Source organism: Phacochoerus africanus, chromosome 1 (assembly GCF_016906955.1).
Source record: "Phacochoerus africanus isolate WHEZ1 chromosome 1, ROS_Pafr_v1, whole genome shotgun sequence".
Taxonomy (NCBI): Eukaryota; Metazoa; Chordata; class Mammalia; order Artiodactyla; family Suidae; genus Phacochoerus; species Phacochoerus africanus.
The window spans coordinates 13,023,344-13,041,007 of NC_062544.1; the positions used below are offsets into that span (position 1 = coordinate 13,023,344).

The 17,664-nt window shown below is 40.5% G+C and overlaps 1 protein-coding gene across 3 annotated transcripts in view; it reads left to right on the forward strand.

The window, feature by feature from the left end:
* SGCD (sarcoglycan delta) overlaps nucleotides 1–17,664 on the forward strand; it is a 1,013,702-nt gene that overhangs the window by 579,113 nt on the left and 416,925 nt on the right. Inside the window, exon 1 of one of the 3 annotated variants that reach the window (XM_047774755.1) lies at nucleotides 8,534–9,021. The exons of the other annotated variants lie outside the window; for them this stretch is intronic. The gene's annotated coding sequence lies outside the window, so the exon portion shown is untranslated. Of the gene's footprint in view, nucleotides 1–8,533; nucleotides 9,022–17,664 lie in introns of those variants that run through there. 3 annotated transcript variants of the gene reach the window in all.

Sequence of the window (17,664 nt, forward strand, 5' to 3'; positions counted from 1 at the left end):
TTTTTCATGTTGTTACTTAACATCTTTTCATTTAAACTTGGAGAACTACACTTACTATTTTTATAATGCAAGTCTAGTGTAATAACATTCATTAGTGTTTGTCTGTCATTAAAGAACCATTATTACTAGAAGTGCTCATTATTAGTAAAATAGTAAACATTTATCAAGCAACTTTTAGATTCAAGATAGCATAGTAGTTCTGGATTTTCTTATCTCTGTCTCTAATACATATTAAATGAACTCCTTCTAAAGAGCAAATTATTTGAAATATATAATATGGAAGTTTTTTTCCTTGGCAGCTTTTGACTTTTTTGGTGTACCTACCTTTTTAGGTTTTGGTATTGAATTTTGAGAGTGGCTTTTGGTTTGAAACAGCATTACTCATTCAGAGGGCTTATAATTAGCTCGGAGTTCCTGAATAAAACTGTTGTATTATGTATCATTGAGCACTAATGTGATTATAAAAGCAAAGATGAGTGATGCTATCATTTTTGCAAGTATAGGTTTTACTTATTTCTGCCTAGCATGTAGTGCCTATCATGGAATCTGGCCCATTTTTATAGATCAATAAATTTTATTTCCAAAAAAAATGTGATATTTCAAGAGTTTTACTTTCAGCAAGTTGTAAAACAATGAGAAATTATGGACCAGGATGAAATTTTGGAATAATTGATCACTTTTTTTTGTACGGTGAAAAGGAAAAGGTGCTTGAAACTATCTATACAACTAGACCAGAATTTGCTTTGCACTGTTTAATCAATTTCTTTAAAAAAGATATATTTGCAGTGTGTTTCATTACTGGTCACATTAAATTATCAGATGTGTCAGTTCCTCTTCAAAGTAATGACATAGATTGAAAATCCTTCACTGTGCACCATGAATATATTTGAATTTCCAAAACAGAAAATGACTTCAGCTTAGACATTGTGTCTGGCCAATGGAGATATTCTGAAAACTGTGGGTCATTGATTTGTCACTGAGCCAAACTACTTGGTCCAGATTTGCTCCATACACACACACACAAAGTCTCTTCAAAGTCAACCACATAATTTTGCCCTTGGCCATTGAAAGGCAGGATTGGATTTGCTCCTTCTGTTTTGAAGAGCCAAAGCAGGGTGAGTGTCATTTCCCATCAGGTATTATTTGTGAAATGAACCCTTAAATGAAAGACTGGCGTAATGTTACTGTTCTAATTGTCTGCCACTAGTTTAACTCTAATGCAGTTGGTTTGGGCTTGTATACAGCAAATAATTTTTCTATCCTTTGACTAAATACTGCCTCTTAATATTTCTTAAAGAACCTTTCCTTGGCAAGATTATTAGTATGTCTTGAGTGCCATATCATCCATTGTTTACACCAGACTTTTATCTGCCTACTACTTCTACTCAAACCCCTAGTTAGCCTACTCAGTCCATGTGATGGAGATGGAGCTTATTCCTTCTCTTTAGTCATGAGGGTTTTCATAGGAGCCAAATATGGGCCATTTAATGGCCTCATACTGCTGGTCATAGGGATTTGCTCAGGTATAAGCATATGGCTTAAGCTGGGCTACCTAGTTTCCTTTCTGGGAAAGATCCTTTTTTGCCCCTGTGAATGTGAGTGTGAGGACCACCTGTGGACATCCAGCCAATGGAGGGAGCAAAACTGAGAATGAAACCTAGAAAAAAAAGATAGAGCCTTGATTATATTTTAGTTGCTACATTCCTTCCCATCTTAAGGTCCTGTTGGTGTTAAAGTAATATGATTTAGGGAGCTCTATTTTTTTTTTCCCATGTGACTAATTTGAATGAGGTCTGATTGCTATAACTGAAAGGGTCCTGACAAATGCTTCTTTCAGACTTATGCCATAACTACTTTGTACCTCTATAAGACTCTGTCTCAGCTCAGCCTGCCCCCTCAGGTGCCTGGAACAGCTAATCCTGTACCCAGCAGTCCTAAGCATCCTACTGTAACAGAGAAGAGCAAACCTGACTCCATACTGGATCTATTCATTTAGCGCTTACCTTTGTGGTCTATTGCCTAGCTCTGCACCTTTGTTAAAAGAATGTTGTCTATAGCTTATAGCCTGAAATATATGTGGTAGCCCATTCTCAAGTCTCTGACATTTAAAGTATAACATTTTCCCATGAATTTAGAGATAGAAAGTTGCAGAATGGAGAATAAGCTTTGTCTTGGAGGTTTAAAAGAACATTATGACCAGACCTGCATATATGTCTACAAGAACAAAGGGTCCTGGCAGCAAAAAGTTTGCAACAGCCAGCCACACCCTTCTCCCCTTTAGTATAAAATAAACCTGAATTCTACTTTGTGGCAGATAGTTCTTTGGGACACTAGTCCATCATCTTCTCCATCTGCTGGCTTCCCAAATAAAGATGCTATTCCTCATGTCAACATCTCATTTCTCAATTTATTTGCCCATGGTGCAGCAGAGAGTATGAGCTTGGACTCAGTAACACTCAGGCCTTAAGGGCTTTGCCAGGTACCTGACTTGGTAATTATCTCATTTAGATAAATATGTGAATGGCTAATTAGTTTTTGAAAATATTTATTTTTTAAAGGAAAACTGAATATAATATAACATTTTAACATGTCAAAAGGATAAGTGAAGTTTGAAAAACTCAAGATTAAAAAACAAAGTTTGAGTTCCTATCGTGGCTCAGTGGTTAACGAATCCGACTAGGAACCATGAGGTTGTGGGTTCAATCCCTGGCCTCGCTCAGTGGGTTAAGGATCCGGCGTTGCCGTGAGCTGTGGTGTAGGTTGCAGACTCGGCTTGGATCCCGCGTTGCTGTGGCTCTGACATAGTCTGGCTGCTGCAGCTCCAATTTGACCCCTAGCCTGGGAACGTCCATATGCCATGGGGAGCGGCCCAAGAAATGGCAAAAAGACAAAAATAAAAAACAGAGTTATACACATGTCCTTGCTCTTAGTTTAAAAAAAAAAAACCTGCATTCACTTACTTTAAAACATCCCTTTTACCCACCGCCCCCAAGAGCTAGGAATGGTGCAAGGAACTAGGATGCACTAGTGAGCAAGCAAGCCTAGGTCCAGCATTCATGGAGAATGTTCATTTTCTATTAGGAAAGAGTGATATGGAGCAAATAAAAACATATTACATCTATGATAAATGCCATTTTGGGTACATATGTTACAAGGGATTGTTGAGTTTGGTGGTCAGATAACTGGATCCAAGAGAAAGTGTAATGGAGTATGAACTTGAAGGTTGAATAGGAGTTAAATAGAAGAAAGTATGACAGTGAAGGTACTGAAGAGGTAGACAAGGGACCTGGCCAGGCCTGGTGAGGCCAGGCCTCTCTTTCAAGCAGGGACAAGCCCTCTAAGGAGTTCACTGCACAGAGTGACACCAGCCGCTTTATGTTTTAAATGTTCAGCTATCACCATAACTTGGTGGTTCTTAAATCTGGCTCATATTAGAATCATCTTGGTTGGTTAGGGGCCCTCAAACAGAGTTTGTTACCGAGGTTTCTATCCCATTGCAATAGAATCAAAATCTCTGGGTTGAGCCCTTGCCTGTATTTACCTTAAAAGCTCCCTTCAAATGGGTCTTACATAAATATGGACTTGAGAATCACAGATGTAAACAAACCATGTTGAGAGTGTTCATGATAGAGCACTGTCTGAAGCTGGCTGCTCAGTGTGACTCTAGGTGACTGCCCCCCAAACCCAATACTACTAGGAGTTGCATCAATGGTGAATTCTCTAAATGAGAGGATGTGCCTCTGCCTCCTGCATTAGCCCCAGCACCCCTACGAAGTCTGTTCACATCTCAGCACCAAGTTTTAAGAATAAATTAGCTAAACTGATTTGTAGAAGAAAGCAAACCAAATGTTGAAAGGAATCTAAACCGTACTGAGGAGAAATGATCTACTGGTACTGCATGTGTTTAGTAATTTTCACAAACAGGTACTTTTAAAAAATTTTTATACCATTTTAAAGTTACTTTCCATTTACTGTTACTACAAAATAGTAGCTATATTCCCTGTATTGTACAATACATCCTTGAACCTATCTTGGACCTAATGGTTTGTACTTCTCGCTCCCTCACCTCTGGAGTGACCCTCCCATCCCTCACTGGTCATCGCTAGTTCTCTGTATATTTGTCTGTTTCTTTTTGGTATATTGATTAGTTTGTTGTAATTTTAAGATTCCGCATATAGATTATATAAGCATTTGTCTTTTTCTGTTTGACTTATTTAGCATAATGCCCTCAAGTTCACCCATATTGCTGCAAATGGAAAAATGTCATTATGTGAAACTTCATACATATTTCATATATATATCACATCTTTTTATCTCTAATCATCTCTTGGTGGACATTTAGGTTACTTGCATATCTTGGCAATTGTAAATAATGCTGCTGTGAATGTGGGAGTGAATGTATCTACTCAAATTAGAGGTTTTGTTTGGGGTGTTTATATATCAAGGAATGGATTTGCTGGATTATATGGTAGCTCTTTTTTAGTTTTTTTGGAGACACCTCCATACTATTTTCCACAGTGCACCAATTTACATTCCTACCAACAGTATACAAGTGTCCTTTTTTTCCACATCTTTACCAACATTTGTTATTTGTGTTCTTTTTATGAATGCCATTCTGACAGATGTGAGTTGATATCTCAGGGTGGTTTTGATTTGCATTTCCCTGATGATTAGCAGTGTCGAGCTATGTTGAGTATCTTTTTAATGTGCCTGTTGGCCATCTGCATTTCCTCTTTGGAAAAATGTGTGTTCAGTTATTCTGTCCATTTTTTAATTGGGTCATTTTTTTGTTATTGAGTTGTATGAGCTGTTTATGTATGTTGGATGTTAATCCCTTATCAGTCACATCATTTGCAAATATTTTCCCCCATTCAGTAGGCTGTCTTTTCATTTTGTTGATGGTTTCCTTTGCTCTGTAAAAGCTTTTCAGTAAGGTTTCAGGCTACAAAATTAATATATAGAAATGTGTTGCTTTTCTTTACAGTAACAACAAACTGTCAGAAAGAGTAATTCCCCTTTAATATCACATCAAAAATAATAAAATTCCTAGAAATAAAACTAGCAAAGGAGGCAAAAAACCCTGGACTCCCCAAATTGCAAGACATTAATGAAAGAAATTTAAGATGACACAAACAGATGGAAAGATACACCATGTTCTTAGATTGGACAAATCAATATTTTTAAAATGACCATTCTATCCAAGGCGATCTACAGATTCAATGTAATTCCTATCAAAATACCAATGGCATTTTTCACCAAACTAGAACAAATAATTTAAAAAGATGTATGGAAACATAAAAGACCCCAAATAGCCAAACAATCTTAAGAGAACAGAGCTACTGTAATCACACTCCCTGACTTCAGACTATACTACAAAGTTTTACAGTCATCGAAATACTATGTTACTGACCTTAAAACAGACACATAGATCAATGGAGCAGGATAGAAATCCCATATGTAAACCAATGCATTTATAGTCAATTAATCTGCATATGACAAAGAAAGAAAGAATATACAAGATGTCTCTTCAATAATTGGTCCTGGGAAAACTGGACAATTACATATATAAAAGAATGAAATTAGAACATTCTCTAACACTATACACAAAAATAAACTCAAAATGGGTTAAAGACCTAAAAGTAAGACTGGACACTATAATACTCCCAGAGGAACAAAAAAATTGGCAGAACGTTCTTTGACATAAATTGCAGCAATATTTTTTTTGGGGGGGTCCATTTCCTAAAGTAATGGATGCATTTAAATTGCAGCAATAATTTAACTCCTAAAAAAAGGATGATTTGGAGTCTCTATTTTCAAGTAAGTCCAAAACTTGTTCATAGATATATTAACAAAGGAAAGTTAGCTCAGGATTAATAGACTAGATACAAAACTCGTTTAATGTCCTATAGGGTAGTAAGCCATGACATTTGGGATTATATTTTCTACTGAAGAGAAATAACTTGTATCTTTAGTAGATAAAATTTCCCAAGTCAGTGTGTAACTTGAGTGTATTTGGGATCTTTATTCAGTAAGAACCAGTGAATTGAACGAGGCACATTTCCCTTCATTCTCCAGAGGTCATCTTAAACAGTTGCCGCACATGACTTTGAAAGAATGTGACCACCTTTTGGCCTGATTTTCAGGTTCGGGATAATTTTTCTTAATGTTAGAAGAGATGAGTAGCTTTTCAGGATTTTCCAGCTTTTCAGGATTTTTCCCAAGCTAAGGTATTGCCTTCCAAATGCCCACGCTGAAATGATCCATGGAGTAAGTCTTTGGAGAGACCTCAGAGGAGCATTCCTCAGATGACGTCATCAATATTCTGCCTTTGTATAAAGTCTGACCTTGGTCTTTCCAGTTGTTCTATGGGATTTTTGTTGTTGTTGTTCATTTGTTTTGATTTTTTTTTTTTTTTGCTGCTGCTGTTGTTGTTTACTAAAACATTTGAAAACCAATCCAAATTAAGAACTACCCTTCCTCTTTTATTTTCCCCAAGGAAGCCGGGCACCCAGACATGATTAGTATGTAGTGAGTGGTTCATTAACCAGTTCCTAGGATTGCTTCTACAATGAAGGCTCTGGAACCCCAGATAGAAAGCTGATTCTTTAGAATTTGTAGAAGCTGTTTTCTCAGGAAACTTTCTTCCTCAATATTAGGGATTTTGTTTTGTAGTTGTTGTTAATTTAGGACATTGCAGTTGCCAAACGTGAGGATTGCAATCGCTAATGGTCTTCTATTTTTAGCAGGGTAATCTTGAGCTCTTAAGGCTTGGAAAGAAGGTCCAGTTCTCTGCAAATGACACTTTGTTCAGCCTCGTGTAACTGACTGCAGATTTGGTCTCACTGGTTACCTTGCCTGTGAGTTAATCTTGAGGCAAGACTTCAGTGTTCTGTGTAGAGAATAACTGAAATGTAGCTGTTTGGTTCTGATAAAGCATTAGGAACTTGGCTATGTCTAAGGTAATAGGCCCTTATTATGTAAAAGTAAGGTGGCAGAAAACTTAATCAGTTCATTAGTTTATTCTAGGAACTCAAAGTAGATGTGAGAGTACAATTTTGCTTTTAGGCAAGAGAAAGGGTCTGGGTTTTGCTCAATGTAAAAAAGAAAGAGAACTAAACTGAAATGTATAGGCCATGTCATAAACACATGGCATGGATTTTCTCATCAAAGCCTAACAATTCTGTGGGTTAGATTCTATTCTTACCCCCATGTTACAGATGAGGAAACTGAGGTACAGGGAGGCTCAGCAAACTAACCAGGAGTCACAGCCTTAGTGAGAAACAGCTAAGATTAGATCTGGGCCACCGATGCCAAGCCTGCTCTTATGGAGGTTAATGATACTGCCTTTCCCAGTGATGCTGGGATGGAGAAAGCATATGGAAAATTAGCGCACATGTTGCTTTCTATCACCAGTTCTGACTTTAAGGGTCTTTGCACCTCTGGACAAGTCATTTCATCTCTGTGGACTTCCATTTCCCCGTGTAAAATGAAGGGTTGAAACAATTTGGATTAGAAGGTCTCTGGGGTTCCCTCCTACTCTGAAGTTCTTTGATTCCTTAATTGCATCCTGACCTTAGAGGTGCACATGCTTCCTTCCCCACACACAGATACACACACTGACTGCTTCCCAAGGCAAAAGTCGAATCCTGCTGAAAGTACCCAGTGCAGTTTGATGCTAAACTTCAGATCCCAAATCTATTATTTACAACAGCCCCTGAGGAACACACAATACTTTTACAATCCGGCCATCCATTTCTTTAAAATCAGTTGTTAGTGGGATATGGTTTAGGAATGTAAAATATTAATACCCCCCAGAAAGAAAAGAAAAATCTCAAAACAAAGGAGGCACTCTCTTTAAATCATCTTTTTTTTTTTTTTTTTTTTTACAGTATTGCCTTGACAACTTAGCTTTGGCTCATTAGATACGGGGTTTTCAGTGTGGGGGAAGAGGAGTGCCCTCTTCATCTGTTTAGACATTTCCTCCTTTTTTGTGGAAAGAGAAAATCTCAAAGGTAGACCATAAAATCCAGCGGAATGTACATGGGACATCTCGGAGTGTCATCAGAAATAATCACAGGTGCAGAGGATCAGGACACCTTCAGATTAAAGGTGAATTCTTTTTTCCTTTCCATTTCCTGTAACCGTAACACACAGTGCAACAGCCTGCAAAATGTTACTTTTTTTTTTTTTTGGACCAGCACAGTTACAGAGCAGGGAGCACCAGAAGTGTCTGAAAAAAATAATTGCATTATTTTCAGTGGCAGCAGCAAAAGGTGCACATATCAGGTGAAGGCAACCATTCTGAAGTGCCTGAGCCAGTCTGGAAATGCTAAAAATATTGTTCCTCCTTGAGCAATTGAAACTGGGAGCAAAGACAGGGGCAACAGCCAGCAGGGAGATCAATTTAGAACGCCCATCTCTCAGCTGTAACAGGCTCCTTATCAGGATTGGCAAGGGCTGGTGGGTGGGGGGAGGTAGCCAACAGGGGTCATCTGGGGACAGAGCCAGTTAAAAAGGGGCAGAGTTAAGGAGAAGACAGAAGAGATGCCACTCCAGCGGCTAGCACCACAGAGCAGAGGCCGTGGGGACAATGAGTGAGAAATCAGAATAGGTTCTAGCAGCCCTGGCCTTTGTGGTTGTGAGTGTGGGCCCAGAAGACGCCAGGGGCGCCGATGCAGGGGAGCAGGGCTGTGCTTGACACATGTGTTTCCCATTGAGAGCTGGAGTGAGCCCAGTAGCTGGGAGTTGGCCTGACAAAGCCGTATTGAAGTACAGACAGAGTACGGTTTCAAAGCAGTCAGAAAAAGACCGGGAATGCTGTTCAGGAAATTCTTCAGGCATGGGCAGGGACTTGGCTGCAATTCTGCAGTTGGAAAATCTGACTGGGGCAGCTTCTAAACACAGGCTGGGCCTGCTCACCCTCCACAGGCCCAGTGGCCGCCTCCTTCCAGCCTCTCCACACACGCCTCCTGGACTGTGCGGGGTTCTCACCAGCCGCTTTGTGCGAAGAAGACAAGAGAGGTAGGGGACAGTTAACGTTCCTGCATTTCCACGCTTTCTTGTCCTCTCTAAGCCTGCTGTTTGTTTGCAAGTACTCTGAGTTTTGGGTGTGGGGGTGTGGGTGTGTGTGTGTGTGTACAAGTTAGAACTCCATCACTTACATACTTGGTGTGGGTTGTAATCTTTTCTTTCCACAGCCCGCCTCAAGATGTGATTTTCAGCAGAGCAGAAATACTTGGGAAAGTTAGATGGGACCGGCAACACGACTGTGAAAAGGCAAAGTCTGTGAACTCTTGTGTTGTCATCCTGCTCCAACCTTCTGTAACTTTTCTACGTGCAAGGACAGTTCATTGGCAGGGAGGATAATTTTAGATGAAACTGTGTTCTTTGCTTCAGGAGAATCTGGAGAGAGGCATTTTTAGCAGAAAATGGCTCTTATCTGAGAGAATCGGAGTTTGAAGTTTCTATTTTGGATTACGCTTTCAGAGTGTAGGAACAGATCTGTACGTACGAGTTCCTGGCACCTTTTATTATTATGTGGGATTTTGACTGTCATTAAGAAGCTCAGTGATGTATTTGCCTAGAAATATGCTGGCTCAACATTTGTAATTCTGTTTCTATAATAATTTTCAATTTTTCTAAATTGAAGTAACTGTCAGTTCTCTTCAAAAAAATACTTCTGTATTTTATGAAATATAGACAACTGAAGAGTCACAGAAAACAGTCATTTACTCAGAAATCATTGTTAAAAGATAGAGATATAGTAGTGTGAATCTTATTTCATTGATTGGTTTGATTTCATACCTTACTGAAAGAGTGCTTTAAAAAAATCGAATTTTCAATAATTCTCTTTTCTATATATCAGCTATAAAGCCATACAGATTTTACCACCCCCCACAAAAGCTATACCTTATTCTATGCCTAGCTTTTAGAAAATGCACGATATAATGTAATTGCACTTAAGAAACTGGTTCAGCTCTGAAAGAGCTAGATTAAATCTCAATACAACTTTGTGATTACTGGCAAAGCAATCAGTAACAGCAATGGAGTTTTCCAAAGGGGGCTTTGCCAAGCATCTTGTTGGGGAAACGGATGAATGAATGGATTTTTGGCTACTCCTTGAACAGAAGAAGGGTGGCTTGACTTCTGCAGGTGGACCTCTAGCAAAACAGGTGTGTGTTGACTTCAGGTCTCAAATCTCTCAATAAGTAGCTGATAGCAGAGAGTTAGATTATGAGTGAATAATGAGTAGGGGAGCCTGACTTTTTCCTGTCTTTTTGTAAGACCTAGGATAAGTGCCCAGACATTGTTTGTGGGTGAAAAGTCAGCCCTCTCAGCCAGAAATTTTATTTTCTCAAGAGTTTTGCTCTTAGCAGAGGGAATTGGGGACTGACTGGCAGCAGGAATTCTTATTCTGAGAGATGGCACATCAGTACTTTCTTCATAAACATCATCTTTGGGTTCTGTTGGGATGGAGAGGGCTTGGGAACTGATGGACCTGGGGCAAGGTAGGACCTGTAGACAGTGACTACACTTGTGTTGCCTACAGAGGGAGCAGGATGCCGGGACAGATTTGGCACCACTGTGAACCATAGCCAAGTGCACTGCTAGTGAAAAAGGAGACTCTGTGAGCTCCAATGTCATACTTTTCTAAATTTAGTCCGCGTCAAGCTTGAGCAGAGTGAGCGTGAAATAGCAACTTGAGGTTGCAGGAGTATGAACAGAGTTGCTTGCTACTCGGAAGAAACTCTATAGTTTCCCTCTTTTAGAAATATAGGAGGGAAAAATCAAGTTCCCTTGGCATTTGAAAAGAAAAGATTAAAAAGTGGCGTGTGGAAGGGGATGGAAGAAGAAATCCAGGGCAGAGGTACAGGCTAGAAGGAGAGAGGCGTGGCCACAGAACGGAAGAGATCTGTGCACAGGAATGAAACACACGTACTAGAGCTAGAACTAGAACAGCAAAGCCCAGCAGTGACGTGTTCAACCTGAACGGTGTGGTTAAACTGTGGCCTTGATGAGAAGTATTTTACCCTCTTCACAAAAGAAGACCCCATGGTCATTCTTCCCCACTGTGCCTCCTGGAAGTAATCAGAAGGCACGTTTAGTAAGAACAGCATTGCCTAAGGGCTCCGATTTCGTAAGTGAGGGGGGAGCAGGCTCTTAAGGCCTTATTTTTAACCCATATTTGTTCCATCCAGAGATGTTCCTGCTGAGAGTGTTGAGTGAAGGGACCAGGTGGTGAGGGGTGAGGGGTGAGGGGTCCCAGGGAGCGTAGCTTATTCCGGCCCTGCCTGTGGAACATTTCATCATCAAGACACACTTTTGCAAAGGAATGTAGAATGATACATATCCTTTTTTTAAGGCATGAATTTATTTGATTTTACTTCCTTTTTTATATTTTAAAAACACCTCTGAGGGCATGTACCATGTTGTTGGTGAATGTGTGATATTAAATACTAATATTAAAGTTTCATAAGGTGAGGAGGTTCATTAAATTATGGACTTGACCATCTGGCAGTGTTTAGGGCTCTCAATGTCTTGACTTTGAGTGATTTAAAGACCCCCTTTTAACAAAGTGGGGGAAAAAGTTTCATCCCCCCATTGCTGATTTAACTACTTTTATTATTATTGTTATTTAAATATGTATAACCTCCAAATACTTGCCTAGCTATTACCTCTCTATTTTAATCATTCTTAAGCATCTGTAACGCTAAAATCAATTTATGAATTAAATATAGAGAAAGTCTCTAATAATATTGAGATTATAATCATTAGTTTCTTAAGTAGAGGATGCTTTCTTGAAATTTAATAAGGCTAACACAGTGAACAGGGAGCTGACAGCTATCTAGAGCTTTTTGGGGTTTTTTGCTTTCCATGGGCTGCATGTGCAGCCTATGAAGTTTCCCAGGCTAGGGGTCAAATCAGAGCTACTGCTGCTGGCCTACATCACAGCCACAGCAATGCCATAGCCGAGCCACATCTGTAATGTACACCACAGCTCATGGCAATGCCAGATCCCCAACCCACTGAGCGATGCCAAGGATAGAACCTGCATCCTCATGGATATTAATCAGATTCATTTCTTCTGTACCACAGTGGGAGGTTAGTTTGATTTCAGACGCCTATAGGGTTATAACCTGGACACATACTAATTCTCCCATGATTTTTTTCCTCTTCCCATGGCCCGTTCATTTGCATTCCATGATGTCCTTTGATCTGCACCTTGAAGGAATGTTTCCTGTCATGTCACACTCTGCTCCTTTCTCTGTTCATGACAATTAGAATCAAATCTCTTGTGGCCAACATGATTGTACACTGAATACAAATGCAGACACTACAAAAGCATGGAAGTAGCCATTGGTCACGAATTGGATCTAAGTTTCTTAGAACAAAATGGGGGTAAATAAGTACATCTAAAGAAAAGAGAAAGAAAGACATCAGAAGAAACCTGGCAGATAATTCTCAAGAGTCTTGAGAAGGTCTGAGAATCCCAGGTGCTTTGGAGACTCTACCTGAAAAGGTATTGATTGGGGCCAGTTCTGGTCCCATGGAATGACACTACAGAAATTTACGGAGGAGTAGCTCTAGAAACACCCCATCCATTTTTCTGAACATCCCAGCCACTTGTATGCATTTCAGGTATTGGGGTTTTGCAAGAGATTTCATTTGAAAAGAGAGTTTTCATGCTGTATCCATGAAGCTTGCATTCAGCTCCAAGTAATAGAAACCCTGTTATAGAAGTGGGAACATATAAGGCCTCACTTTTGGTGCCTTCAGGTATAGACTACACCTGGGCAGTCCAGGACTATTGGAGCAGCTGAGCAATGTCTCCAAGGAAAATAGCTTCCTTTCTGCTATACCATTCATCTCCATGTGTCATGTTCAAGTCAGGACAGAGGTAGCAGGACATGAGGGTGAAAATATTTCTCTTGATGAGCCCTTGCCCCCTTTAATCAGGAAGGGATCCCTTCCCATGCAGACCCCCTGGCGTCTCAGAATACATACCCACAATTGGGTGATGTCTCTTCCGGCCTCATGCAATTATATTACCGTGATGGGTAGAGGCCCTCTGGGTGTGTAATAAGAGCCCACAGACCAGAGTTCTAGCACTGTTGTCACAGTCCATTCCTTCTCTTTCAAAGAAGTGAACACTGAGAACAGAAAAAGATACATTACCTGCCTAAAGAACACAGGAATGTGGAGACAATGGCTCTTGTCCTTTAACTCTAAGTCTGGTGTGGACTGCTTATTATGTGTGTTGGCTTAATAGTGGGCTGAGTGACAGTTTGGAAACCATGCTAGAGAAAGTTACATGATAGATGCTTAGTATGAAAAAGTTACTTAGAAATGGAGTTCCCGTCGTGGCTCAGTGGTTAACGAATCTGACTAGGAACCATGAGGTTGTGGGTTGGATCCCTGGCATTGCTTAGTGGGTTAAGGATCCAGCATTGCCATGAGCTGTGGTGTAGGTTGCAGACTTGGCTTGGATCCTGCATTGCTGTGGCTCTGGCTAGGCCGGCAGCTACAGCTCTGATTAGACCCCTAGCCTGGGAACCTCCATATGCCACGGAAGCAGCCCTAGAAATGGCAAAAAGATAAAAAAAAAAAAAGTTACTCATAAATCATCTGGTGTTCCATAGTGTCTCAAAATCTTCCAAAGCAGAATTTCTGATAGTTGAGGAATGCTTCTGTTTTTAAAAACTACCAGGATGACTCTGTTGAAGCCATACGGACCCTGGTTCACAGAACCCATTTTAACATTGTTGTGTCTAAATCATTGTCTGCTATAAGGATGCCATTTATAGCATCGCTGACAGATGTCAGCCAGATGTGACAGCAGTTTTCTTAGTGATGGAGAACCTCGCTATATTTTGAGGCAGTTCGAACATTGATTCTCATCTCCCTCAGATAGAACCAACTTTATATCTCTGTGCTTTGTACCCCAGGCCATTGTTATACTCTCTTAAGGCACATTTGATGGTGATAGGAGGACTTGGTACAGAAGGGAGGTGTCAATGGAGGGTAAGGGTCAAGGTCAAAGATCTTAGAGTAGGTCCTGAGTCTGGTAGGAGCTGGGTCTCAGTTTTTTCATCGGTAAAATTGGATCAGATATGTGTAAAGCATTTTCTGTTTCTCACATTCTATGTTTCTTGCAATTCTAAAGCTCTCTCATTTCTTCCTTCCTTCCGTCCCTGAGCCCATGGCATATGGATGTTCCTGGGCCAGGGATTGAATCTGCATTGCTGTTGTGACCTGCACCACAACTGGCTGGATCATTTAACCCACAGCACTGGGATGGGGACCAAAGCTGAGCCTCTGCATTTGGATTCTTAACCCACTGCACCACAGCAGGAACTCCTCTCACACTTCTTTTTGTATGTCTTGAATTACGTCATCTCCCTCTCACATTTTTTTCCTGCACTCTTCTTCTTCCCCTTCTCTGAACACGTTTCCAGGTAACCTCCTCCTGACACAATATACCATTCTCAGAACTCAGTTCCAGTCATCTGTCAAGGGCACATTCCTGAACAGGACATTGTACATCTGTTAACCAAAGGGGAGGAGGGTGATGATAAGCAAGAAACAGCACATGATAAACGAAGAGGGGAAGATGAGGTGATTTTATAGCAGAAGGAGAGAGATTATATTGTGAAGTGAGCCCAGGCTCTGAGGCACACAGAACTGGCCTGTGACCCTGAACAAGTTATGTCCTCTCCACAAGCCATGATTTTATCATCTTTCCAATGAACATGGTAGCATCCATGTCATAGCACGTTGTGAGCTTGTGCTTAAAAGACACCTAGCACAGGGCCTTGCACACAGTAAGGATTTGCATTTGTTAGCTGTATATACTGAACACTGGCTCAACGTGAGGCAAACTGTCAAAGAGTGAAAGAGAAAGTGATGAAGTGAAGTCTTGAGACAATCGGCAGAGGAGAGAGTGTTTTACACGGAGTGATCCAGTTTATCCCACTGTCCTTTTTGCTTGCACCTTTGCTGCTGAGCAAACAAGTGATTGCCTTTCTCATTGTTTCCAATTCCTTTTGCCAAGTGTGAACTGCCTTCTATAAAGGAAGCCGTGTAATCTGTGGCCTGGCCTGCCAGCTGGACAGGTCTTCGGGATGGGAAGAGGGACATGTCACCACTGTTCGTGAAGTGTCTAAATCCTGTGAGATTGGTTTGCTCAAAATCTTTGCTGATGGCTGTCCTAGTGGTATGTAGGCGGATAGGGAAGCAATGGCTTTATTCTTCTCTTTAACTGATAGTACAGTGGCACCTATTAGAACAAGTACAGTTTCTTGATAAAAACTCTGTTGCCAGGAATTGGAATCTCCCTCCTTGTTCAGGTCCAGACCTTTGCCGGGGAGGTAAGATCGGACTTTCTTGTGAACTCCCTAACTTCCAAATAATGTATTTTGGAATTCTTGGAAACCCTGCAAGTTGCTTCCCAAGGTCAAAATATTTAATCCCTGAAAGTGCTCTCATAAAGCTCAGAGCAAAGAAATATCAAGGTGAGCTTTCTCTAAGCAAATCATTCCACACCACCCAGTTGCTCCAACTCATATTGGGGTTGTGGTGCTGGGCTGGAGTGGTCAGGAAAGAAGATGCTTAAAGCCTGGAGATGGCTGAGGAACAAAGCCACGCAGTATTCTTTCCTTCCTGTTCTTATCGGTAGTTGTCTTTTCTCCTCTCTCGTGTTCTGTGCTCTTGCTAGCTATTTTCTCCTATATTTTTATTCAATTCCCTCTTCCCATGGCCAGTTTCTTTTTTCCATGTTATTTGCTAAAGACGTTTACCTTAGTCATCTGCTTCCCTCAGTGGGCAGATGTGTGGGCAGCAGACCACAGGGTGGACAGCCGCACTTTGATCGTGTGATGACAAACATCACCTCCTAAGCTGACTTTGACCTTCACAGCTTTGTGGCCTCCCATGTGTCACAGATGAAGCTAATCCTGGTGTTTCCCAAACTGAGGAAGCAAACACCAAGTCACCAACTGTTAATCAGGTCACAAACTACCAATCCAGGGGTTGGCCTGTGGATGCATGTTGTCTCATGAAGTGCTTTTTAAAAATTGACTTAGGGAGTTCCTGCTGTGGCACAATGGGTTAAGGATCCAGTGTTTTCTCTGAGGTGGTAAGGGTTTGATCCCCAGCCTGTTGCAGTGGGTTAAGGATCTAGCTTTTCCCCAGCTGTGACATAGGTCACAGCTGCAGCTTGGATTTGATCCCTGAACTGGAATCTTAAATATGCTGAGGGTGTGGCTAAAAAAGAAAAAAAAATAAGAGTTACAAAGCATTTACATAGACTGAGATATTATATACAAAGTTAGATATCTAGATTATCTAGAAAAAGCTGAAAATGGACATCCTTGATCTGATCTCTTATAGTGTAGAGGTTCTAGGGATCTGGGTACTACCTGATCCTTTGAGCAGGACTGTGTCCATTTCATTCATTGACCCCACCTGCCTGATCAGACATCAGTAAGCTCTCAGTATAATTTCTGATCTGAACCCAAAAATACAGAAAATGATTTGAGGGACCCCTTTTTCAATTCTTTCATAGGTGGCACATACAGTACCATTCTAGATGCATAAAAGTTAGGACATTTTGGCTTAATTCTCTCAGAGGACAATGTTGAGATGGGCTAAATGTCTATTGAAAAGAAATACAGTAGAACAGCACAGTGGCCAAGATCTCATGTTTCAAACTTAGACATTCCTTGAAACCACCACTTTATAGAGCTGTACCTAGGATTTAAAATGTTAAGTGTGCAAACCAAAAAAACAAACAACCCAATCAAAGAATGGGCAGAAGATCTAAACAGACAATTCTCCAAAGAAGACATACAGATGGCCAAAAAACACGTGAAAAGATGTTCAGCATCACTCATTATTAGAGAAATGCAAATCAAAACCACTATGTGGTACCACCTTACACCAGCCAGAATGGCCATCATCAAAGAGTCTACAAACAATAAATGCTGGAGATGGTGTGGAGAAAAGGGAACACTATTACATTGTTGGTTGGAATGTATATTGGTGTAACCACTGTGGAAAACAGTATGGAGATTCCTCAGGAAACTAAACATAGAGTTACCATTTAACCCAGCAGTCCCACTCCTGGGCATCTATCCAGAGAAAACCATGACTCGAAAAGACACATGTACTCTGATGTTCATTGCAGCACTATTTTCAATAGCCAAGATGTGGAACCGTAGTAAATATCCATTGACAAAGGAGTGTATAAAGAAGATGTGGTACATATACACAATGGAATATGACTCAGCCATTAAAAGGAAAGAAAGAATGGCATTTGCAGCAACGTGGATGGACCTAGAAATTATCATGCTAAGTGAAGCAGTCAGTGAGGCACCAACATCATATGGTATCACTGACATGTGGAACCTGAAAAATGGACACAGTGAACTTCTTTACAGAACAGATACTGACTCACAGACTTTGAAAAACTTACCGTTTCCAAAGGAGACAGGTTGGGGGTTGGAGGGATGTGCTGCGGTCTGGGATGGAAATCCTATAAAATTGGGTTGTGATGGCCGTTGTATGACTATAAATGTAATGAAATTCATTGAATAATTTAAAAAACAGAGATAATTATCTCTATATTAGAAGGTTTCGAAGACTAAAAGAGACTGTAAGATAGCA